Consider the following 26,182-nt stretch of genomic DNA (forward strand, 5'->3'; position numbering starts at 1 on the left):
AATTGTACTGTTCATCACTTACTTTGCATATTCTTTTATTATTATTATTATTATTATTATCCCTTCCTTTTCTGTCCTATTAAACTGTCATTATATCAACCCATGAGTTTTACCTTTTACTGATTCTCTCCCCCATCCAACAGGAGGAAAGTGAGCAAATGTCTGTGTCATGCTTACCCCTCCTGCCTATCCCCTCCAGCCAGCTCCTCCTAGTTTTATAGTTTAGTATAATGCCATATGCTTTGGGCAAGCCCTTTGGGCAGTTTGGGTCAGCTGTCCCTCCCAGCTCCTTATGTACCCACAGATCCTCATGCACACCCAGCTCCTCTCTGGCAGAGCAGCATGAGAAGTTGAGATGTCATTGACTCTGTGCAAACACTGCTCAGAAACAACTAAAACATCTGTGTGTTATCAGCATTATTCTCAATTCAAAACAGCACTATACCACCTACTAGGAAGAAAATTAACTCTGTCTCAGCTGAAACCAGGACAATGGGCTATATGGCAGATGATCTCTCACAGGCATAATATGGTCATTCCCTGAAGCACTTGGAGTTAGTTAGTGTTTCATAGTCAGCAAAGAAATTTCTGTACTTTTATTTCAGAAAACAATAGTAGTTTTGAAACATCAAAATTGTAAATAAAACACCTCCACCCTTCTTTTTTCTTTCCATGGGAAAGCTCAGTTTCATAATTAGCATGGTATCTGCATATGCATTCCTCTTATAGCCATTATCCAGAACAAGAAGCGTCCTTGCATTACTGCTTCGTCAAAACACAAGTATTAGGAGAAGTTCTAGCACTACAGCTTGCTCTGAGGAAAAATGATTATGGCCTCAGAATTAGGCAAGAAAATAGTTGTACCTCCTCTAGGTCATAAATTCCTCTAATTTTCCCACTGTTTTTTGCCTTCTAGAGGAATGAGAAAGTTTCTTTTGAACTTTGCCATGGAGTAGCTGCTGAGATATCCTAGACAGTGATTGTGAGGAGTCCTAATTAAGTGACCGTGCATTCTTTTTCCCTCTCCTGCAGGATTTTGAGGAAGTATTTCATATTCTTCAATATTGTTTCCAAGTTTAAATCCATAACCTAAAGGAAGCAAAGTCTGAAGTCTGTAAAATGTCCACCTCAGCATCCCCAGCCCAAGTACTCAGCTCTTTAAAGTGGATTTAAGATGCTTCCTAGAATATAGAGGGGAATGTTTTGAGGAAGTATTTCATATTCTTCAATATTGTTTCCAAGTTTAAATCCATAACCTAAAGGAAGCAAAGTCTGAAGTCTGTAAAATGTCCACCTCAGCATCCCCAGCCCAAGTACTCAGCTCTTTAAAGTGGATTTAAGATGCTTCCTAGAATATAGAGGGGAATGTTTGTACACGTTTTTAACCTCAGGCACCTAATCTCTTCAGAATTGATTGGTATGCAATGTGAAGGAAAATTTCATTTTTTACTTTGATAAGTAGTCTGATCAAAGAAAAATAAGTAACTCTGAACAGAAATAGGGAAATACTTGTTATAACATTTTCCCCATCAATTTATAAAATACATGCTTCTGCAGAGAACAAAATTGTTCCTTTAAACTACTAGCCATTACTTAAAGTTTATCAGAATGAATTGAAAATAAGTTGTCATTAATATTAGACCAAGCCATCTGTCAGATCCACGGGCATCTCTCAGATGACTTTCTTTGCAATGTCTAGCATCTTCCTGTTGTTTCTATCCCATTGTGCAATCCTTGATTTGATATTACAAATTGTAGCCCTATATAGTGTAACATAGTGCTTTGATAGTGAAGTCAAGGATTTTCTGTTCATAATATGAGTGTTCTGTTTTCTCTGCTATCCACATGGACAGAACTGGTCCTCAGTTTCCCCTGGAGACCAGGATTAGCTCTATATTCAGATGTCCTGTTTTCAAAAGAAGGAGAGGAACTTCTTTAACAGCATATATCCACAAAACTCATTAGGAGGAAGAAAACCTCTGGAAAGTTAATGAAGCATCACTATCGATAGTTTTTCTTGCTCGGAAGTCACTATTTCTGATTGAGGGCTAAAAGTGAATTTTGCCTGCAGGCAGAGGCAGAGAAAGAGCCATGGTTTAAGTGGCTAATCTTCAATCATATTTTTTGTGTCTTTAAGCTAAAAGGAATGGAATATGTTGGATTTGCATACATTTGCTTTAACTTATTTAGACCTGCTGTTAATATTGCAGTAAGCTATAGGTACACCAGCGCAGACAGGTTGTTAATAGCTTTAAATGAAGGCTTATTTAATGGCTGGAGGTGATACCACCTCCTGAGGTCTATACACAGAAGACTTCGAGACCCAGCTGAGAACTTAGAAGAACTACCAAGCAGGAAAGGACAAGGAAAAAATAATGCATGAAATGATGAAAGTTAAACCCCTTCAGCACTGTGAAGACAATTATTTTTAACAATAACATTATTTTTAATAGGAAAAAAAGCTAGAAGGACTTCCTTCTAAAAAAAGCTTCCTAATGGACTGAAGAGTCTATCTTGGCATCAGAGGCAGATTGAAGAGTGTGAAGGGTGATCTCATGGAGATAATTCACCCGTGCAAAGTCCATGTAGACTGATGCCAGTGTGCCACATTTCTGGATGCGGTAAATCAACACATAAACTCTTCAAGTTCTTATGCACATGTCTGTCTTGCTCCAATTATTGGACGAGATGGCTCAAAATATATATATACCTGGAGGAAAACAGCAAGAGGCTGAATGCTGTCCAATTGATTTATTACAAATTCTAAGCACTAAGGAATGCGGGTAAAGTGGGGAAGTTAGTAAAGAAAGAAATCCTCACAAATGATTTATAAAGCAGAGATGTAACCACTGGGGATCCAGCAATGTGATGTCTATAGGGAGGCAGCAAGTTGGTCAGCAATGTCTCATTGACCCACACAGCTATAGTTTGGTGGACGGGATTCTACCTCAGAACTCTTTGGGTTTTTATCCTCTTCATAGTATCATTTTGGTTGCCAGGGGCAGCAATTGGTTGTCAGGGGCACTTCTGTTTGGTTTGCCAGGGCTTGCTTTAGTTGTCAGGAGCATTTATGTTTTGTTTGTTAGAGGTGACAGTAGTTGTCAGGGCTACTTGTGTTTTGTTCATCAGAGGCAACAGCATGTCTGTAGTACGTGTACCTTCTGTTGGGTAATTCGCAGTTGATCATGTGGTTTTCGATTGGTGGGCTGCTAGGTATGTGCACTGCTGCAGGGTGGTCCTCTCCTCCAAGATGACCCCAATAAGTCAGCTTGAATGCCCAAAAGGAGCAGTAGCTGAAAATGGTTTCTCCTGGTCACGCAGATACATATGTTTCTCTTACGGTTTTGCTCATGACAACCACTAACTCCAAAAGCTTGTTGAGTAGGTTCTATCTTGGATGGGTGCTACTGAACAACCTTTGAGCCAAAAATTATTTCAGCTTCTCACAGAGGCTCGAAGAGGTCAAGTTCCATGCTTACCTACAGACTGCAGAGCAAATCTATGACTGGGACATGGCATCCATGAGTATTAGGATTGAACAGCTGTGGTAAAAAAAAAAAAAAAAAAGACAATAAATGTCCCTTTGAGCTGTTTCCCTACTGCTACAAAAACTATGTATGTAGTAATCACCAATACCAGCATAAAGCCAGCATACACCGCAGGTGGTAAGGTGGGAGCTAGATGAAATAACACACTCTACAACCACAGACTATCTATTTAGGACATTTGGGCAGGCCTCCATTAGTGGTCCAACAACTTTACTATGTTCTTCCAGATTTACAAATACGTATTAGTGGTGGTACAATTATTATCACTAATAATAATATTGGCACATGGTGTATTGTGCTCATTCCACAAATGTCCAATTAGGAAAAATATACATGATATATCCCCCATGAAAAGTGATCAGTTTAGAAGATTTAGTAGAGGTGTTACTATGTAAGGTGACCCATGTTCGAGCTTAAAGGAGACATACTGAAAGCTCTTCTATTGCAAGTCTAATAAAAGCTAGTAGATATTCATAGCTGTTATAAATGTTGTAAATGTATTGAAATTTGTGTTTTCAGTTGCAGCTTATTTTTCCACTACAGAGAAAAATAGACTTAGGCTCCATCACACAAAACTAATTATCTATATGAAACGTAAATTGGTAACATATGACTGTGCATTGACATTCAGGTTACACTTAAAACATACAAACTCTTTCTAAAATAGCAGACTTTCATTCTGCTATTTTCATTCCAAGACTTGTATTTGTTTTTCAGAAGGAATACGACGCTTTATCTCTGTTTAATAATGGTAAAGTTGAATTACTTAGAAAATCTGTTTCAACAGCTGCCATGTCTATCAATTGTTATTTATTGCTAATTAAGATCTTATGCAGAACGACTTCTGGGTCATGCTTAAGAACACATCTCTTGTAGTTCTTACTTTTTCAGTCTGTCAGCGTGGAAGATTAACTGCCACATAAGCTGTGTACTAAAGCTTTACCAGAAGTGTCATTACTAAGGGAAAATAAATAAATAAATAAATAAATAAATAAATAAATAAATAAAACATACCCTTAAACAGTATTGTTGCTTATCATCCTTATTTTCCTCTGTGTCTTAATTTGGGATGAATACTTCATGCCAAATGGGCTTCACTGAAAGAAGGTTAATTAGGTAATTGTCTTGAACTAATGTGATACTTTAACTGACATCAGGATGTTGTTCTTGACATTTTAGTGCACACTTTGTGCTTTTGCCAGTTAGAGAACAAATTCCTCTAAACCTTCATTTAGCTCTTGAGCAAAACTTAAGACTTACTCTTAAGATGTACTCCACAATCTTACTTTCTGGCAAATATATGTATCTTTAGTTTCAGTGTTTTTATGCTTAATGGCCAAAAGATCACTGCTGAACATAACATGGTACTAAAACAGTGGTGTAAACGAGACAATATTTAAGCTTTTGAAACCATTATCGGAATATTAATTCTTAGGATCATTTAGCTGTAGTCTAAATCTCCTCCTTCCATTCTTCTACTGTGAACAGGCTTCAGTGGCAAGAGGGGTGATCAGGAAACTTGGGAAACAGAGAGATTGTGACATTTTGAGGTAAAACTGAAAAGGCATTTCTTGGCAAGGAGCACATTTCATGTTTGGCAAATGTTGCATAAGGACCACCAATTGTTGTCTTTTCCCTTGCTTTATAGTCAGAATGAGTTAAGGTTGCTGTGAACCTCGCTGAAGAAACTATGGGGCTGTAATCTGTAATTCAGACAGATTCAGACTTATCTGTTTTTTTACACCAATTTATGAATCCATGAATCCATCAATAATATAAAACACTTTTTACATAGTTTTTCTGGTTTTTTTTACTTCTCAGTATGAGAATGACAGAAATTAATCCTCTTAATACTTATTCTAGGGTAAATATATGTTTTTTTTTTTTTGAAATGCAATCTCTTTTTGTTGGTGAAATAATTTTTAAATCACTGATTTATAGCATCAAGAATATTATATTCATCATGACACTCAAAATTTGTAAAAGTATGTATGTCTCATTTGGCATGACAAATATGTGACACTTTGCATCATAAAATATGCACATTTGCAATTATTATGGAATTGCCCTGTTAATTCTTATCTTATGATTTTTCATTCAAATAAACATAAGAAATCTGTAAAATACTGAAAGTATAGCACAATTTATAGCACTGTTCCAGTGCTTCACCACCCTCTGAGGAAAAATTTCCAAACATCTAACCTAAATCTCCCTTCTCTTAGTTTAAAGTCATTCCACCTTGTCCTATCACTCTCAGATTGTATAAAAAGTTGATCCCTTTCCTGCTTGTAAGCTCCCTTCAAGTACTGAAAGGCCACAGTAAGGTCTTTCTGTAGTCTTTTCTTCTCTAAGCTGAGCAAGCCTAATTCCCTCAATTCCCCTTTCGTCATAGGGGAGACTCTCCAATCCTTTGATTATCTTTGTGGTCTTCCTCTGGACCCACTCCAACAGCTCCACATTCTTTCTGTACTGGGGTCCCAAAGGAGTCCCAGTGGAGTGCCCACATGGAGTCTGGTGAGGGCAGAGGGGGACAGTCCCCTCCCCTCACCCTGCTTGTACCCCTCTTTTGTTGTATTCCAGGATACTGTTGGTCTTCTGGGATGCAAGAGACACTGCTGGCTCATGTCCAGCTTTTTCTCTGTCAGAATCTCCAAGTCCTTCTCCACAGGGCTGTTCTCAATTAGTTCTTTTCCCAGACTGTACTCTTATCTGGGATTACTCCAACCTAAGTGCAGCACCTAGCACTTGGCCTTGTTAAACCTCATTATATTTGTGTGGCTACTTTTCAAGTGTGTAATGACATGTTTCTTAACTATAGGCATGAAATTCTCTGGCCTACTCCCCATCTTTTATTTAAAAACACTTGGATGTCAATTTCTATTTCAATATCTGATCTCTTGCTTTTTCATTAAAGCATAAGAAGCAAAATTTAGTGCCAATTTCTCTGGGACAGTAATATAAGCATATTCATATAGGCATCCTTACTGTTATCTAAGTACAATTTTGACAGCCCTCATAAAGTGGTAGTGCTGTACTTTGTATCTCATTATGTATAATTATATTTTATCACATTCAGAAGTTATTAAGAGAACAAGACAACAAGAAAAAAAATCTGAATGAACACATAGGATTTGGCAAATGAGAGAAAAATGCTGATATGTTTTAATGAGAAGTAAGTAACTGGTACCATATACTAAGTTTCTCACACAGCCATGATGTGTGAAGCCAGCTCCATGGCAAAGTTTGGCTTCAGGAGTTAAACTGAAATCAGTTTACTGAGCAGAGATGGCAACAGAAAAAAACTTCTGTGAATGTACCTTAAACAAGATCAGTATGTGTATTCCAAGCAGACTGTTGCCTAGTTCTTTTACATAAGCAAAATCACAGAGAACTTGAATTAATTTGGCTATGCTGTGAGAAATTCTGAATTCACCTAAAATAGGTGAATAACATGGTGAAAAATTCTGAATACAATTCTGAGTTCTGAATACAATTAATCTACTTACTAACTTCAGCCAGGAAACAAACAAACAACAAAACAGAACAAAAGAACCAACCATCAATAAACAGAAGTAGAAACAGAGCATTGTGTACTTGTCACAATCCACCCAGTCTATGAGTGTCTCCTAGCAGAGTCCTGACAGACGCTTTGTGTAAGAGTGATTGACTTTGGTGAAGCTGTTAGCCCAGCCAAGACCTCCCCAGTGATCAGAAATTGCTGCTCTTTTGCTGAAGGCTCAGTTCAAGCTCTTGTAATAAATCGTGCTGATGCCTATCACTGAAATGTACAGGTTGGACAACAGGGTGTCTTTTCACCTCCTATTGTAGTTTGCTGAAACTGGGAGAATACTCTAAAGAGTAGCACATTTGTCACATTATCCTAGTTAGGGAAGAAGTGCTTTACACTAGTATCTTCCTACTTACCTAAGAATCTTAATGTTTTAAAAGAACTGAAGACTTCTAGGAGTCCCACAGAATAAAGGAGGATTCACACATGTATTCCAAAGACTTGGACAATGTAGTACAAAGACACTGTCATTCTTCCACTGAGTGAAAGTTTTGAAGTGGAGTATAGTTTATATCATCTGAAATGGCCTCTCAAAACATTCTAAACTCTTGTTTTTGTAATTGAACCCCTGAACACTTTAGTATCCTCTTATGTGACTTCTGTTTCAGGTGTCTGATAAGTATAATGCTTTATTGCAAATTAAATTAACAATCTTAGTTATCATTGAATGCTCTGCTACTATCTGAATCTTCCTGACATGGAGATGTCTTTCTCCTCTACAGTATTCTAAGTTTCAGAGAAGCAGATGTTTTGCAGATTCAGGACTCCAGCACACTCATTCCCTACTGGGAAATCCTGTATGAAGATTTAAAATGTTCTCCTCTCTTTTTTTAGTAGATGCTTCCCTATCAGTCAGAACAATTCTGCTTCCCTTTCCTTTATAAAATTTCCAACATTTTGATATATTGAGGTTTTTTGAAAATTGTTTTGTTTTGTGGTGTTTATATGTCACATAAATTTAACCTAGACAAGAAATTTATTGCTGAATATTTGGGGTTTTTGTTGAGTTTAAAAATAAAAATCTTCTCATTTTGGAAAATATCTAATGACATTACAGGAGAGAAAATGCTTTTATAGATATAAACAGTAGTTCATTTTACTCTTTACTAATTCTATCAAAAGCAGAAATTTAATGATCCATTAAAGGGAATTTTTAGTTATTTACTTAGAAAATATATAAAACTAGTACAGTGATCGCATGATGCCTCTATCAGTTAGCTCACTTTGTCTTGCTTTGCTTTAGTGAGAGAGATAAACAGAATATAGAACAAAGGTCTGTACTGATGAAAAGGTCCTAGCATATGTCTTTGATAAATAAAAAGGGAGAATTGGCTTCAACAGACATGGAGAAGGCTGAGATACTCAACAAATTATTTGCCTCAATGTTAACTGGCAGTTGCTTCCCTCGTCTGTCATGTCCTTGAATCTACGGGCAGAGATTGGACTGAGCAAAATTCCTCATAGTGTAAGAGCAGAGCGACCTGAGACTGCTTCATGGGATTGAGTGTGTTCAAGTCTATGGAGTCCAATGACATGCCTCCCAGGGTCCTGAAGGAACTGGCTGTTGTGGTGGCCAAACCACTCTCCATCATATCTGAAAAGTCATGGTTGTCAGCTGAAGTCCCCAGTGACTGGAAGAAGGGAAATATCACTCCCATTTTTAAGAAAAGGAAAAAGGAAGACCATGCTCTCCATATTTTATCTAAACTGACTGTGGTTGAGCTGCATCTTTCACTGAAAGAGAACGAGTAGCCTCTGAACAGTCTCTGCTGGTTTTGTGGGTTTTTTCAATTCTAAATTAAATCTTGTCTCTTAATTCTCATCAAGACTTCAGGAGGAAGCCTAGTAGAATGAAAATGAATTTAGTTTATCCACAAGTGAAATGGAAGAACATTTATTACATCTTTCAGAAGTCTGCTCTTTAAAATCAAGTACAATTAATCTTAGTTATTTTGTCATATATAACCATTAAAATCTTTTCAGGATTTCTAGAAAGGTAGGAAGGTAGTCTAGTCCACACCTTTGACAACTGATAGTCTGTGAAATGAAAGGTTTGGGATTTACCAGACTATTTGCACTTGGTCTGCAACTTTTGCAGGTTTTCTCAGACCATGTAACACTTTGAGAATAACTGTGGAAAATATTACAGAAACAGTATAGATTATTTTTTGTCTATTATTTCCTCCACTCTCTCTTGCTTTTGTGACTACAGACTATTTTTCCCGACTTAGGTATGTACAGCAGTGTATACACACAATGCAATAATTTCTTCATTGTACATTCCAATGAATATTTTTGCTCTAAGAATAATACGAACAACAACAACAACAAACTGATGAGATCATTGTAAACACAATTCCATGAATAATTTCCTACTTAAGAAGGAATATCTTAGCTATGTGGTGTTACACTTCATATGTTTTACTGGCAGTAAAGCATTTCTTCACTGGCTCTATCTCAGGAAATATTTTTAGCTCCAGTTTGTAAAAATGTGATCCACTCACTTTCGTGTTATTTTGTAGCTGTAATTGTGGAGGTGAATTATTCATTTTCTTTAGAAACAAGAAATTACCAGAAAATAAATGTAAATTAATTATCCAGAAATGTTCTAAAATTGCTGATATAAAAATGTTTGGGTTTTGTTTGTTTGTTCTAGTAGAAAAAACCTTGCTCATATGTGTTGCTTTTTATTGTACTGTTCAGGTTAGCAAAATAGAGACTGAAAGAAAAAACAGGAGGCTAGAAGGGAAGTCATCATGGTCCATGCTCCTCCTCCCTCTTGTAAAGACTGATGGCAAAAGTTAGCCTAGGTGCAAGGGTCAGAATGCTCTATGTGTATTCATGAGAGCATTTCCATACTCTCAAATTAAGAAAGGAGACTGGAGTCAGTTTTTAGTTGCCTATGGTTTCAAGCAGTGGTTATTAAGTTAATATTCATATGTTTTCCCATTCTGTTTCAATTCAAGCCATATCCCAGATGATTAAGAATAATTCATATTATTTTTGCAACTGGTTGGTAGCACTTAATACAATCCTTAATACAATTACAAAAACAACAAAGGTTTAATACAGTGAAAACAAAATATCTTCTAAGCCTGAAGGAAAACAAAACAAAACTAAACAATAGTCTGTCTTAGTTATGTGCTTGAATGTCTCCTTACTGGGCTCATGTGAGTATGCATTTCATAAGCTGAAGAAACTTTTGTATTTTTTTTTTGCAGCTTGCCTATAATGATTATAGTATGCATACTGTCATAATCAGTGATTTTATTTACAAAATTTCCTTGTATCTTGTGTAAGTTAATTACTGTTCTGATAGTATAGCAACACACTGATTAGGAGTAATAAATGTACTGAAGATTTTGGAGTTAAAGATTGGTCATACAAGTATTTTACTTTTTGATGTTTCTTTATATACTCTAAGCAAAATGAGTTAACACTTTGCTTTGCAAGAGGAAATATTTAGATGTTTCTTAGGTAATAAGCTTAGCTGTAATTACTTTTCACTTGGTTTTGTACATTTTATCAGTTCAGCTTTGTTTTGCTCGTATTGCAACATCTCTTTCAGGTGACAGAAAATGAAATTTAAAAAACTGTTCTACACTGGAAAAGTCCCAGTGTCTGCTGTTTTTACATTAATGTATCTTTCCTGATTATGTTTTGTTGGGTTTTTTGTTGTTTTCATTTTGTGAGTCATTAAAAGCAAATAAACTCTAATAAGTTGGGTACTGCTGGTGAATTTGCTAAATGTTATATTTTGGAGATGTAACCTTGTTGAAAAATAGTTCTTCAGTAACCAATAATCACAGTTTCTCTTTCTGATACTGCATTTTTGCACTTACATAACTACATGGGAGGAGGCATATGTGACAGCTGACCCAAACTGGACAAGGTGATACTCTACACCAAATTACACCATGCTCAGTAATAAAAACTGAGTTCAGAAAGCGTGAAAATTGTGGCCAGAACTAGAGATTCCACAGCCTGTCATTCCCAGTGCTCTGTAACCCTCAAAGTAAAGTTCTTCCTTATGTAGAGATGAACTTCCTGTGTTCCACTTTGTGCCCATTAGCCTTTGTCCTGTTGCTGGACACCACTGAAAAAAGCCTTGCCCCGTCTTCTTGACACTTGCTCTTTAGATATTTTCAAGTGATGCTCTTGTTCTTCTCTTCTCTGGGCTGAACAACTCCAGGTCTCTCAGCCTTCCCTTGTACAGGAGATGCTCCAGACCCTGCATCTAGAGGTTGTCTTCCTTGAAGTGAAGAGCCTAGTATTCCAGATGTGGCCTTACCAGGGCAAAGTATGACAAAGGATCACCTCCCTTGCCCTGCTGGCCATGTTCTTTTTAATATACCCCGAGATACCATTGGCCTTCTTGGCCACAAGGGCACACTGCTGTCCACCAGGACATCGAGCTCCTCTGCAGAGCTTCTCTCCAGCAGGTCAGCCTCTAACCTATAAAAATGCATGCAGTTATATCAACCCCAAATGCAGGACTCTATACTTCCTCTTGTTGAACTCTGTCAGGTCCTCTTTGTTCAACTCTCCAACCCAGCTAGGTCTCACTGAATAGCAGCATAGCTTCCTGGTGTGTCAGCCACTCCTCCCAGCTTTGTACTGCCAACAAACCTGCTGAAGGTGGACTCTATCCTTTCATCCAGGTCACTGATGAAGATGCCTCCAAGAAGGCACTGTGCCACTGATCACAACTCTCTGAATTCTGCCAGTTCACTGTCCACTCATCTGTTCCACGCTTATCCATTCATCATATTCCACATTATAACTACATTTATAACTATATTATGAAACTTTATTTTTCTTTCCACTCCTGTTTGTGTTGTGTAAAAATTAGTTTTGTCTGTTGAGTATGTATTGGAACATATGTATGTATATATACCCCTATCTCAGAAATATAGCATGAATACAATACTTTTCTAAAACCAGCTTTTTGTACAGGAAATGGTTCCCTGGCAGCTCTACTTTCATTACCAAGTTTTCAGTAAAGCAATGAAGAAGATTGTTGTAATAAGATCCAGAAATGTTCTTACATGGTAAAAAACATCAGTCTGTTGCCCAGATCACTTGAAAAAAAAATTATATTGATATAATACTGTCAAAGTTGTTAGGCTTGATATCAATTCCTTATGGCAAATCTCAATGCAAATACTGTAAACATGGCAATGTAGTTTGAGGGGAGGAACATGTAGCAGCAGCTGAGGAAATTTTGCTTTCTGTTCGTTGTTCTATATATATTAGCATAAGGAAAGTCACTTGTCTTAAGTTACACATCTATGATATCTTTTTATTCTGGTGGATATCCACATCTCTCAGGGTAAGCATGTGCCAGATTTCGGTAGCAAGACTGCTGTAGCAAGACAGACACCTCTTCAGGGAAATGTGTTGTTTTCAGCTCCATAAAACACCAAAGACTTCCTCCAGCTCTTATGCAGACCTCTTAAGCAGAAGTTATACTTTTTTTCTTCCTTTGGTGGATTGTGTAAAATGTGATCTTTCTTTCCAAGTATCACAGTCTGTGAAATATGTGCAATAACGGGGGCACTGATGTTAAAAATTTGCACAGAGCAAAATATTTTTGTACATTTGAATTTCCAATTTCTCTGGAAAATGTGGTTTCTTACAGAATTAATATAGCTTGTCTTTTAAAGTGGAGAAAATCATCACTGTTACTTGCCCTAAACCCTGATACTTTTCAGATTAAATATTTTAAGCTCAGAAAGATCCCTTTGTCCTCAGGCTTGAAGAAATTAAAGATATTTGTTGAATAAAAGATATTTGATCTATCTTATGTCAAATTTACTAACTAAATTTTTGTTAGTCTTTGAATAAAATGAGGTAACTGTGGGAACAAGAGTAGTTGTATCTTTAGATACTTAGATAGATAGATAACACTTCACCCAACTCAGAAGTCTTTTTCTAGAATGCTATGATTACAGTGTTGCAGCAAAGATAAATCAGAAATATGAATCATTACACAAGAATTTCTCACCGTCATCTTCAAAGCTAGACAAATTTAAGACGTGGGATATTTTTGAATGTTGTCTTATACATTTCCACATATGCCCGTAGTTATAGTTTAATTAATTGCTCTAATTCTGTTGTTCATAAAACTTCTAAAGTAATTATATTTATAATTAACAGAGGAGAATATCTGAAAGCTTTGTTTACAAGATTTGTCAATTAAGATGTTTTTTGAAAAATATCTTTACATAAAAATGTCTGAGCAGTTCTAAGTTGTAGATTTCAGCATCACTCGTTGAAGTTTTTCTGCCTTAACATTTCTGAATCGTTTTAATGATTTAATATTGCGATAAGATTACAGACCTCTTATGCAAGGGGAAAACCCAAAAGAACTGATGATCTCACACCAGAAACAGTTAATCAGAGATAATTTGCACAAACTGTTAATATTTATGTTTGTTGAAGCAATAAGGCATAGAAACAAACAAGAATAGTGCTTGATTGTACCAGACAAAAAAAATATAGCAGGGAGGATACAGGCTTTGCATCCAACAGCTTTCAGTCGGGATGAAATGCATGCATAGCAAATGAATGTTGTGTAAGCAGAACTGGAAGCAAATGTGATGTTAACTCAGTGTCTCTAGGGGAGAAAGGAGGTAAGAGCAGAGTTGGATGGACAGCACTGAGAGAAGTGTAAGTGCAGCTGGGGATGCAGGAAACATCCAGGCACCAGCTTCTTTTCCCCAGGCTCCCTGCAAATGGAGAGCAGATGAAATGCTTACTTGGTCTCAGGCAGCACCCTGGCAAAGCTGTCCTCAAACCCCTTGGGGCTGCTGGCTCTGTACTTGTCTTCCTTTCTTGCAGGGGATGAACACAGGGTAGGAAAGGATGTGAAAATAAATTGCTATGTGTAGCTTGCTCAGTAATCACCTGAACAAATCTGGATTTCTGGAACTGATCCTCAGCTTAGTCACTGCATGGTATTCTGCTCCCTCACACCGCTTGTGGGATTCACGTCAAAAGGAATTCATTTCTTCAGTTGTATTTACTGTTTCCTGGCAACCACACACCTTGGGAAAAAAAATCCTTCGACATGAGAAAATGTGGAGGGTCCTCTCTCTCCCTCGGCCCCTACAGAGTGTCTTCCTGTATTCAATTCCTTGTACGGTCAGATAGCCTGTATCTCAGTTACTTTACTCAGATAACAGTTATGCAAATTGATCAGGGGCATGTCAAATCAGCTTGTTATTTAAACTCAAAAAAGCTTAATCGTATGAATAATTCCGATTTGTAAAATTAAATATGTGAAGTTTTCCTTTCATTTTCTCAGCATGTTCACGCAGATGGTCTGTTTCAGCTTGGAAAATGAAATGAATTATACAAAGATGACTTCATACAAATATTTTTCTCATATAACTATGGCAGAGGATTAATTGAAGGATAAAATTAGAGATGACAGAATACGAAACAATAAACAGCTTTTGGGACTTAGTTAAAGCCAAATAATGATTGCTTTTATTATATTTCAACAAAGTGCATAGGGTAAATACATACAGACAACTATGCAGCAATCTGAGCTGCAGAATTCATGGGGGTTTTACTTGTAGACAAAACCAAGATTTTTAGTGTACATTGTGCATTTTTATGTTCATGTCTGTGAAAAGATGGATTGTTTAATATATTACTTACGTTCTTTTTATTGATATTTTAGTGTTGCCTGTTTTATATCATTTACTATTTATTCTTTGGATGTAGGCAGCTACATAGAACAGATTTAAATTGTATTAATAAAGAGTAGGAATCAGTTTTCTGGAACTGTGCAAGGTCTCCCAAATCTTAATGGCCAACATAAAAGTGGAACCAGATGCAGTGAATACTGAGCTAGCGCCAGTCTCACTGGTGCATTGTTTGTGCACAGATACTATGTCAGTTGCTCCAAAAATGATGCCTCCTATTTATTTCCATGGAAACTACAATAAAGAGGATAATAACACCATTTGATAGAGCATATTCGCAGCTGCAAAACACTGTTTTTTTCAACATAGTTGCCATCACTAGCTATGCATTTTCACCAGCAATGAACAAAGGCCTGCATGCTGCGATTGCAAAAAACTGTACCAGTAAAGGTGACCCACTGTTGCTGTCAGTGCTGCAGAAAAGCACTGCCCACCATCTCACTGTGCTCATATCTACTGGTTGGTCTCCATAAATATTCAGCTAGGGTCAATGAATGTCAATGGGTGCAATTTTTTCTGCATGGAGGAATTCTATGACATACCTTTGCTGCATCACCCTTCTGTATCAGAGCCATTGTGTCAGACTGCCCCCTGCTGCCAACTGTCACAAATTAATGACGTGTAATGGAATACTAACGGTAAGGTTCAACCTCTACTGCCATATGACCAACATCCACAAAATCTGACTTTGTAGGCCAGCGTCATAAAACAGAATGCATTACTTTCAGAACAACTTTCATACACGGAGTCTGGAAATTGCACATATGTGTGACTGAATACAGCTGAGCATCCTGCAGGTCCTCTGTGGTAAGTAGTCCTGCATGGTGTGAGAATTTAGCTGAGTTCAATGAGGTGCTCTTTTTGAGAAGGTCAGAAAAGAAAGCTTACAGAAAAGAAAGGGACAGAACCCTCTTCAGAGCTAGGGAGTGAGAAATAAGATTCAGGTGAAAGGATCAGTGATACACTATGTTGGAAAGATTAAACCAAAGTGCCATTAGAAAGAGACCTTTTAAACAGGTTAAAGAAAGAGGCAAATAAAAAGTGTTTGTTTCTTCCTTTGAGTTCTACAAAGGAAAGGAATATCTGAGGCCACAATTTCAATAATACTTAAATCTCACCAAATTTGTGATGGGATTTAGACTTACAAACTGGTCAGTTAAACAAATGTCACAAAACTTTTATCTTATATCCCTCCCACCCCAACAAACATCTTAAAATAGCACTAAGAAATATTGTGCAACTGATAGGATGAACAGTTAAAATACAACAAGTTTTGCTTAAAAGTATGTTTGAATTTAATTAATCTCACAAATAAACAACATTGAAAATTGCAAGAAAATGCTGCAAAGAGATATCTGGAGGCAGGAGCAGCAAAAGCTTTTGTTTTTTGAGATTATGCATTCTAATCCTATTTGCAGTGGGAAGAAAAGCAAAATCTTACATGATGTGACATATGAAATAATGAATGAAAGAGACTAAATTCTATTAACCCTTTTCAGTAAAATAAAGCCAAAAGGAATTCAAATACAAAACATTTAAAGTGAGAGGTTCTACTTCATACAATATGTAAATAATCAGAGGAACTCAGCCTTATATCGAATAGTATTCTAGAAAATAAAAAGCCTGATAAAATTAAACCTTCCCAGGAACATCAAGAGCAACAAGAAAGGCAGAGTGAGTTGAGGCTTTTCAGATTGGAGAAGAAACAGCCCCAGAGAGACATTATAGAGTCCTTCTAGTATCACAGGAGGCCTGAAAGAAATATGAGAAGGCGTTCTTTATCAGGGAGTGTAGTGTTAGAATAATGAGTAACAATTTTAAGCTAAATGAGGGTAGATTTGGATTAGATATTAGGAAGAAATCTTTCACTGTGAAGGTGGTGAGGCAGTGGATTAGGTTACTCAGAGGAACTGCAGATGCCCCATCCCTGGAAGTGTTCAAGGCCAAGGCAGACAGGGCTCTGAGTAACCTGATCTAGTGAAACCTGCAGATCTTTAAGCTCCATAAAAGCCCAAACCATTCTGTTATAATATGATGTTCCGAGTAATTAAAGAAATGGATTATTTGATAGTGAGAGGAAAATGGATAAGCTCAGGCAGCCAGCAAATGAAGAATGCAACAAGGCACAAAGTCTATGTCAGTTCTTGAAGCTGTTGCTCTTTCATGGTAGAAAGAAGAGACAAGAAGCCCTTTTCACTTTGATTCTCATCATTGAAATACATTAGTTGACTAAGACTATGGGCTCCAGAGAGCTTATGATTCTCAAGGAAAAAAAGAGAGAAGACATCACAAAAGAGACAACAAGTTTAAAGAAACCAAATTTAAAACTCCAAGGATTGCTATGTTATATTAGAAGAGACAATCTAAATCTTCAAAAAGGGAGGCTCAAGAGAGTTCACAATTCCTTAATGACATTATATTGAGGACACATTCATACTTTTCATTGCAAAAAGTTGTATCAGAAGTTTAGCACGCACCCAATATGCCTGAATTAGAAGCTCTTTAACTGCTAGAATATTAAGCATAAAGTACATTAAAAAAAAAGTTTAGCTTATTAGAGATGAGTACATAAGAATGCTTACCATATTTAGGTACAAAATCAGAAAAACGCAATGCTTTCTATAGCTACCAAGGGACATAAAGTACATTAAAGAAAGACTATTTAATTTTAAGAGCATCTAGGCTACTTTTCTGGCATAAATGTGTTTTACTGTTGTGGCACAAAAATTTCTGTTGTGTGTTTAACAGTAGTGTGAACAACAGCTTATTCCCATAAATTTTGGATCATTTTTATTTCCTTATTTAGGCCAGGCTAAGACTAAAATGTTGAACATGATGTATTTTTCTATTGACCGAAAATTCAAAGTATACTTCTCAGTTTGCTTTACTGTAACCGGGTGTGAAATAGTATTCCCTTCACATTTTATTTTTCTTTCAGGTAGTGCATCTTAGGAATAATCTGGATAGCTTAAAGTCTGTATTTTATGTTGCACAGAAGAATGTACTCCTCTAGAACAAAAATACCAAGGCCTGGATTAAGGAGCTCAGATTTTAATGCAGACAGAATGAATTCTTTTTCTCTCACACAGCAGTAGTGTAATTGACAGATGATTATATATCACCCCTTGCCAAGAATATGGCTAAGCACTTTAAGCCTGGCAAACTATGTGTTACATTGTGATTGGTTGAAAAATCTATAATTTTCTCTTGGGGAAAGGCCAATCTATCTACTCAAATGTTATACCATACATTTTCCATCACAAAATTCCAGCTGCCCACATGCTCCCAAAAGGATGCATTGTGTTTATTTTAATAGAACTGAAAAATTATTAAAGTAAACAGCAATAGCTTACCAAACTTGGTGTTCCAGCTGTTAACAGCTTTGAAGTTAGATGATGCATTGGCTTCATTTCTGGATTTCAACTTGTACAGAAATTGTAAAATTAATAGTGGTAATTCATTTTCGGGGGTGGTAATGAGCCATACTCAGAGTCTTGGAGCCCTTTCTCTCTATGTCTCTATATCTCAGATATTATTATATCTCAGATAATCTTCCAGTTGTGCAGCCTTTTTCTGGATATGGGTGTTCAGAAAAGCTTTTGCTTAAACACTGCTGTGATTATTTTGCTTGGTCTAATGGGATATTTGGGACTATGAAAGCCTTTTACAAAGTGTTATCCTTTATAGATAGCTATTGCTTAAACAGTAGAGCTCATTGCCAAATTATGTTTTATTGTATAAGTCTATGTATACATATGTTTACACAAAAGATATTGTTGAGATCTATTTTATATGAAGGTAATATTTTTAAATAGTCAACTTTACAATATTACTCACAAAATGGTTCAGCATGCCTTCCTTCCCAGAAGACAACATTAGCAATCTCAGCCAATAAAGGAGGTATTGTTTTCTGGTAGGCTTTTGTAATATGCAAAAAATTTTGCAACATTTTGTGTTTGAGAAGGAATCAACATCAAGCTTCATGAAGTTCTGATTTAATGCAAATTTTAATCAATACTTCCTGCTTTTCCCTTATAGATTTTTATCGGTAATATTTCCATATTTCTTCTCTCCTGTTAGTCTGGATGTGGTTTGAAGGTTTTTTTTAACTCTAAACATTATTCAAAGTCATTTATATTGGCAGGATACTGAAGTTTTTGATATATTGAATTCAAATTATTGAAAGACATTGTTTAAATGAAAAAATGATTGTGAGCCTTAATCAGTTTGACAATGTATGCATAATGGGAGTTGAATCCAGTCTGCTAGTGAATAGCTGGGAGCCATTTCAATTCTCTGACATCTGATCTGAAAATGCATTGCAGTTTAAAAGATCTATTTCTTCTACTTGAATGACAAACTATATATATATACCTGATGCTAAATACAAGGATAGAACCATGGGAAGTACAGTTAATTATTAAAAAAATTAACTGACCACCTCTGGCCTATATTTTTTGTAGGTCTGAATTAGTTACTTTTCACTGATAAAAATAATCACATAGCAGCTATTCATATACTCAAACGATCTACTGTCTCAGTAAAAAGAGAGTCAAAGATCCCCTGATACTTTGAATGCTAATACTTCCATTTAAAGTAAATGAAACAGCTAGTGTACTTTCATTTGCAGTCCTTTTGGACAAATAATCTATGTATTTTGTGCAGAAAAGTAATTAAGAATGCCTATGTGATGAAATGTGCTTCTTTCATAGAATCAGAGAATCTTTTGAGTTGGAAAGGACCATTAAAAGCCATCTAGTCCAACTCCCCTGCAATGAACAGGGACACCTCCAGCTACACTATATATCACTTCTTGCTCAAAGCCCCATCCAGCCTGACCTTGAGCGTCTCCAGGGATGGGGCATCCACCATCTCTGGGCACCCTCAGTGCTTCACCACTTTTATTGTATAAAACTCCTTCCTTATGCCCAAACTAAATCACCTCTCTTTTAGTTTGAAGCCATTTCACCTTGTTATTACAACAGATCCTGATAATTAGTCTGTCCCCTTCTTTCTTATAGTTCCCTTTTAGATACTGAAAGGCTGCTATAGTCTTCCCAGAACCTTCTCTTCTCCAGTTTAAACAGCCCCAGTTCTTTCAGCCTATCCTTATAGAAAAGGTGTTCCATCCCTTGGATCACTTTTGTGTCCCTCCTCCGATGCACTCTAACAGGTCCATGTCTCTCCTGTACTGAGAATTCCACATCTGGACACAGTACTCCAGGTGAGGCTTCATCAGAACAGAGCAGAGGGGCAGAATCACCTCCCTTGACCTGCTGGCCATGCTTCTTTGAATGCAGCCTAGAATATGGTTGGATTTCTGAGCTGTGAGGGCACACTGCTAGCTCATGTCCAGCTTGCCATCTACCAGTACCTCCAGGTCCTTTTTGGCAGGGCCATGTTTCAACCTTACATTCCCCAGCTTGTACTGATGTTGGGGGTTGCTATGACCAAGGTGCAAGACCTTCCGCTTGAATTCCATCACTGTATGGTCACTACATCCCAGGCAGCTGCCAGTCTTGATATAGCCAGTCAGTGCACTTGTGTTGGTGAGCACACAAGTCCAGCACTGCATCCCCCTCATAAGGCTGTCTATTACCTGGCTCAGGAAGTTATCCTTGATACATTCCAGGAGCCTCCTGAATCTCAAGCAACTTGCCATGCTACTTTTCCAGCAGATGTCAGGGTGGTTGAAGTCCTCCAGCCGGACAAAAGCCTCCAGTCTCCTCTAGCTGGAGGAAGAAGTCTTCATCAACAGGCTTTGCTTGATCAAGTGGCCTGTAGTAGACCCCAATCACAAGGCTCCCTTTGTTGCCTCAGACCCTAACTTTCACTCATATACTTTAGACTTGCTCATGGCCATTCTTCAGGGACAGTTCTTCAAATTCTATTCCTCCCTTGATGTAGAGGACAATGCCTTGTTCCCTCCTTCCTTGTTTGTCCTTCTGAACAGCTTGTGGCCATCAGTAGCCGCATTCCAGTCATGGGAATGATCCAACCAGGTTTTGATGATGGCAACTACATTGTGGTTTTACAGTAGCACGGTGGCTTCCAACTCCTCCTGTTTGTTTCCTAAGCTGCATGTATTGGTGTAGAGGCACTCCAGCTGGGCATCTGGTCTTGTAACCTTCCTGGAGGATAGATCCTTAATTCCTTTGAACTATTTACCTTTAGTCTCCCTTTAATATCATCATATGCAGCATGTCAAGGGCCCCCGCTAGCACCTTGTCCCTCTAACTTAGCTATACTATCCCATTCCTTGTTCTGGGCAAGCTCACTGTCACCCCATCCCCTTCAAACCTAGTTTAAATCCCCGTCAATGAGCCCAGACAATTTCTGGGACATAATTCTTTTCCTCCTATGACTCTGGTGTATATACTCTTGTATATATCAAGTCTGGTTTTCTCAGTATTCTTCCCTGCCACTGAAAGGACAGAAGATAACACCACCTGTACTCTCACTTGGTTCACTAACCTCCCCAGTCTCCAGAAGTCCTTTTTGATTATGCTCAGGCTTCTCTCAGAAATTTTACTGCTGCTGGCCTGAGCTATCAGTAAGGGATAATAATCAGAGGAGTGAACTATGGTATCTCCTAGTAATGTCCCTGACCCAGACCCTAGGGAAGCAGTATATTTCCGTATAGGCTATGACTTGCTAATATATGGGGCCCTCAGTTCCCCTCAGAAGGGAGTCACCTACAACAATTACCCTTCTTTCCTTTATGGCAGAGGCAGTCTTGAGGCTTGTGGTTGACCTCCTTGCCTTAGACAACTGCCTAGTTGGACCTTACACTGCATCTTCAACTCTTCCTCAAGCTCCAGAGCCTCCAACCTATTATGTTATGGGCACCTGGGAAGGTGAGGTAGATAGGTATGGGATTTTGCAGCAATGCTGAACAGGGACCTGTTTCCATTCCTCCCCATCTCTTAGGTCCCTTTCCTCTGATGGACACAGGGCAGGGGTTCCACCAGTGTTTAGAGTGCATCCCTCTGTTGCCTTTCTTGTAGGGCAGGGAGTTGCTCCACCAGTCTACCCCTTGCTCACACCTTGATGCTCCTGATTCTCTCCACTTCCTCCTTGAGTTCTGCCATCAAGCTCAGCAGATCATCCCCCTCTTCATATAAGTGGTTTTTCTACCACCATCCAGTGGGGGCAACAACAGGCTTAAGCACTTCTGGCAGCCAGATACCTGAACAGATGCATTTCTGGCCAGGCACTCCATCTAGATAGCCATTCTTTCTGACAAGAGCTTTCTTCCAAATGGAGACCATGGCTAGATTTGTTGTCTGGAATGCAGCCAATAGGTGAGCTGCTCTCCTGAGTGGGGAGGGATACTCCTGGCTTCCCCCCTGCCACATCAGAACTGCTGCCATGGAGAAGGCAATGGCACCAGGCAGCTCTGGCTGGCAGGAATTTGCCTCCCTACTGAGGTGATTCCTTGCTTCAGTGTGTAATGTAGCTGCACTAGAGCTGTCCATCTGCAGAGGAAAGATCTTTGAAAGATTATTTCTTTCATATACTAGGTAAAAACTCTTCTGAGGAGAAGTTAGCAAAGTAATTCCTTTTTTAACCAAAGGATATCTTTTCTCATTCTCATTCTAATTAAGATCAGAAGGTGTATTTGGCTGTTTAGAGTCCAGATTGATAAATTATTGAAAGATCAAGCTTAAAAAGTAACCTTTTTTTTCTAGAGATACTTCAAGTGCTTAATTAGAATTGAAGTTAACTCCGGAGTGACAGTACCTTAATGCATGTCTTAACTGGCATTTATTTTCATAATTTCATGAATTTGAATGCAAGAAATCTGGGGAGCAACATAAGCTGCGTATTTGGGGAAGGAAGCTCAGTAATGAAGGCTGACAGTGAGGCTGTAAGCACAACTTTCATGGCAGTTATGCCGTGTACAAAGCAGGACTTCAACTCTTAGAGGAAGATGGACAATGAATGCCAAGTTTTGACCTCCCTTTTAAGACATTCTTAACTAGAATAATTTAATTGGGATCACATAATTACTCAAAAGTCAATCTCAAGTGTATTATCATCCTCCTGTGTCAGCCCTGCATACCTTGTTATCCTGTTATAGTTTGTCAAAAACTTGTCACAGGAGACTGACTCTCAGAGAGGATAATAACCCTACTGCTGCTTCTTCCAGCCTCAAATCTGAGTTCTGAAATAATGAGGAGATTCAGCTGCTGGGAAAAACCTTTTCTCTTTTTTCTTTTCCTCTTTTTTTTACAAGCTAGACCACCCAGATACATCTGTCACAGTAGTGGTAGGGTTTAAAAAAAAATAATTGTAGCAGTGGAGTCTTCATGGATTTTGTTCACTGATTTATTATGCACTGTTTGCAGAGGTTTCTAACTGTCCTTTACATGCTGGGTTATATATACTTCCATTCTAATGATCCCTTTCAATCTTGGCGGAAGATAACATGAAAACAGCACTTTTTGGGATGTTCTATCATGTTTGTTACAGAAAGTTTACTAGTAGCATTTACTCTGATTTTCTTTTCCATTTCATTTGAAACCTCTATGAAGCTTGATAGCATACTGTTGATACATATGCCTTGGTGCTATTTGTTATTTGATAGCAGAGACCAATGGAAATGAAGTCAGGAAAAGTTATTTGCTTTGCCATTTTTGCCCACTCCCAAGGGTTTTTAATTTTACCAAACTGAAAGAATCTAAAGGAAAAGCTAAGATAAAGTCTTCCAAAAAAACATGGCTTTTAGAAGCCCATTAAGTCAGGTAATGCTAATAGTAAGGTAAAACTAATAAAAGACTTATGCCACTGCCATTGATATTTAGGTTGGATTCACCCTAATGGATAGTTAAATTCCACTACAGCCCTTTTACCACTCCCCCTCCTTAAAGTAAGATGGGGAGAAAATATGATGGAAGCATATGGACAGTGATCTCAGAAATTTGGTAAATTTTGGGTGGTCCTATATGGAGCAAGGAGTTGGACTCAATAATCCTTGTAGGTCACTTCCAATTCTCAGGATATTCTGCGATTTTATGAAATGAGCTCAAGGGTTGAGACAAAGACATGATCACTCAACAGTTAAGATCACAAGAAAAGAAAACTTAGCACAGGGAAATTAATATAGCTTATTGCATATTAATAATAGTCTAGAACAGAGAGAAATAAGAGCAAAGTAAAAACACCTTCCTCTTCACCGACCCTCTTCTGCCTCTTCCCAAACAGTACAGGGGAAAAAAGTGAGAGCTACTGTCAGTCTTTAACACTTCATCTCTGCCACATTTCCATGGTCACTCTGCCCATGCTCCACGTGGGTGCTGTCCTTACTGAACTGATCCCACATGGACTTCCCACAGGCTGCTTCTCTCCCAGCTCTGCCCCAGCACAGCTCTGTAATACAGGGCCCACCCTTCGGGCACTGTTCCACATTGATCCCCCAAAGGCAGCAGCTCCCCCAGCCCTCCTGCCCCACTGTGGGCTGCTCTCCAGGGGGTGCAGCTCTGGCCTGGGCTGCTCCTGTGGGGGTATCCATGGGCTGTGCCACCTTCAGGCCTCATCCACTGCTGCACTGTGGGCTTTTCCATGGCTGCACATGGAGATCTGCTCCATACAGTGCCCATGGGCTGCTCCTCCATAAGCCTCTCCTGGGCTGTAGGGAGCTGCTGCTGTGTGCCTGGAGCACCACCTCCTGCACTGACCATGGTGCCTACAGGTCTGCTTTCCTCTTATTTCTCACTCTCTCTCTCAGCTGTTCTAGTGCAGCAGTTTTCCCTTAAATCTGCTCTCCCAGAGCGTACCCAACGTTGCTCATGGCTCATCTCTGGCAGTGGTGGGTCCCTTTTTAGTTCTTCCTCTGACATGGTGCACTCCTGAGCTCTGCTCCAACACTATGAAAACCTTATCATATAAACCCAGTATAGTTTGCATGATTTCCATCAGGAAATTATCATTGTTGGAATCCCCAAATTGAGGGGGTTATCGTCATTCTGTACCAGATACCATCAGTGTCCTCAAATGAGATATTATATGTATTTTATTATTCTTATATTTCTGTTTAGTTGGACATTATTTACTTATCGAGGTACAGCTATAAGCATCCCTCAACAACTCCCTCATCCGTTTCCAGGGGCTGTAGGCAGCCACTCTGAGTCTCTACAGATCCAGTAGATTGTAGCACTGGTTCCCAGGTGGAAGCCATGGTGCACACTGTTCAGTTTTACTGATAAGCACATTGCTATGCCCCACTTTGCATTCATTTGCTAGACCATGTAGTTCCGTATCATGCACGGTGTGTATTTAGAAAAGGACAGCATCACCTTTCATCTCACCAATTATGTGTATAATGCTTTTGTGGTCAGCCAAAAAGGAAATAAATAAATAAATAAATAAATAAGCAAGCCATTGCTGTCAGCAGGCTTGGTTTGCACATAGATCAGTCCATAACCAGATCTTTCAGTACTGCAAGTGTTCACAGCAACTCTCATATATTTCTACTTGAAGTGCTTCCATTTGGAGCTGTTAGGCACAGATTTTCTTCCTCTACATTTTTAACAGTAACAGAATGTGATGTCAGATTGTAAGAACAACAAAATTTAACACAGAGAAATTTGACTTAGGCTCCCTATTTCTGAAAACATTTCAGACAGAATATCTTTAGTAGTAGTATTCATAAATATTTAGATTGAATCTAATGTGGTGGCTTGACATAGCTTTATGACCCATAGCTAACTGCAGACCTGTATGAACAAGACTTGCTGAGATGAGTGAAATGCAGTAGTTGTTTACAGTGGTCCATGTAGAATGGGTGAATCTACCTACCAATAGAAGCAGTATAGTGCATTGTGTGGCTTGAGACAACTGAGAAAATGTGAGACAAGTTGGGGCAGAAGCTTTAGATTATAAATAATATGTGAGTCAAAATAATATAGTTGGTATAGTAAGAATCAATTAGGAAATCCTGTATACAGGTGACGTTAGAGTGATGCAGAAAGAATGGTGGCTTCTTTTGTGAGGGGGTGAGCCAAAGTGGGATTGGGGTGCTAGTAGAAAGCATGTACATCTTATATGGACTACAGGAAAAAAAAAACAAACAAACAACACAGCAAACAAAAATAGAAAAGTTCATCTTAGCTAGGAAAAGCTATTGAAAAAATAAAATCTTCCAAGCACCTAAGATTAATTCACCCCATGACCAAGAATTAATTACCATGTGAATTATTTGATCGATGGAAATTATTGTCTTAGAATTCAATTGTCTTAGAACCAAAAGCAGTTGCTGTTACTGCTGGAAGTTTTCTTGCAGCCAATTCATGAGGAAAATAACACTTCTCATCATATATGGTGACTCTTTTTAGCAAACCTTACTGTTT

At 38.2% G+C, this 26,182-nt stretch overlaps 1 protein-coding gene across 1 annotated transcript in view; it reads left to right on the forward strand.

Moving 5' to 3' along the window:
- Nucleotides 1–26,182, forward strand: part of IL1RAPL1 (interleukin 1 receptor accessory protein like 1) — a 685,271-nt gene that overhangs the window by 540,195 nt on the left and 118,894 nt on the right. The gene's annotated exons all lie outside the window — the stretch shown is intronic.

This window comes from Tympanuchus pallidicinctus, unplaced genomic scaffold (genome assembly GCF_026119805.1).
Source record: "Tympanuchus pallidicinctus isolate F22 unplaced genomic scaffold, pur_lepc_1.0 scaffold14, whole genome shotgun sequence".
Classification (NCBI taxonomy): Eukaryota; Metazoa; Chordata; class Aves; order Galliformes; family Phasianidae; genus Tympanuchus; species Tympanuchus pallidicinctus.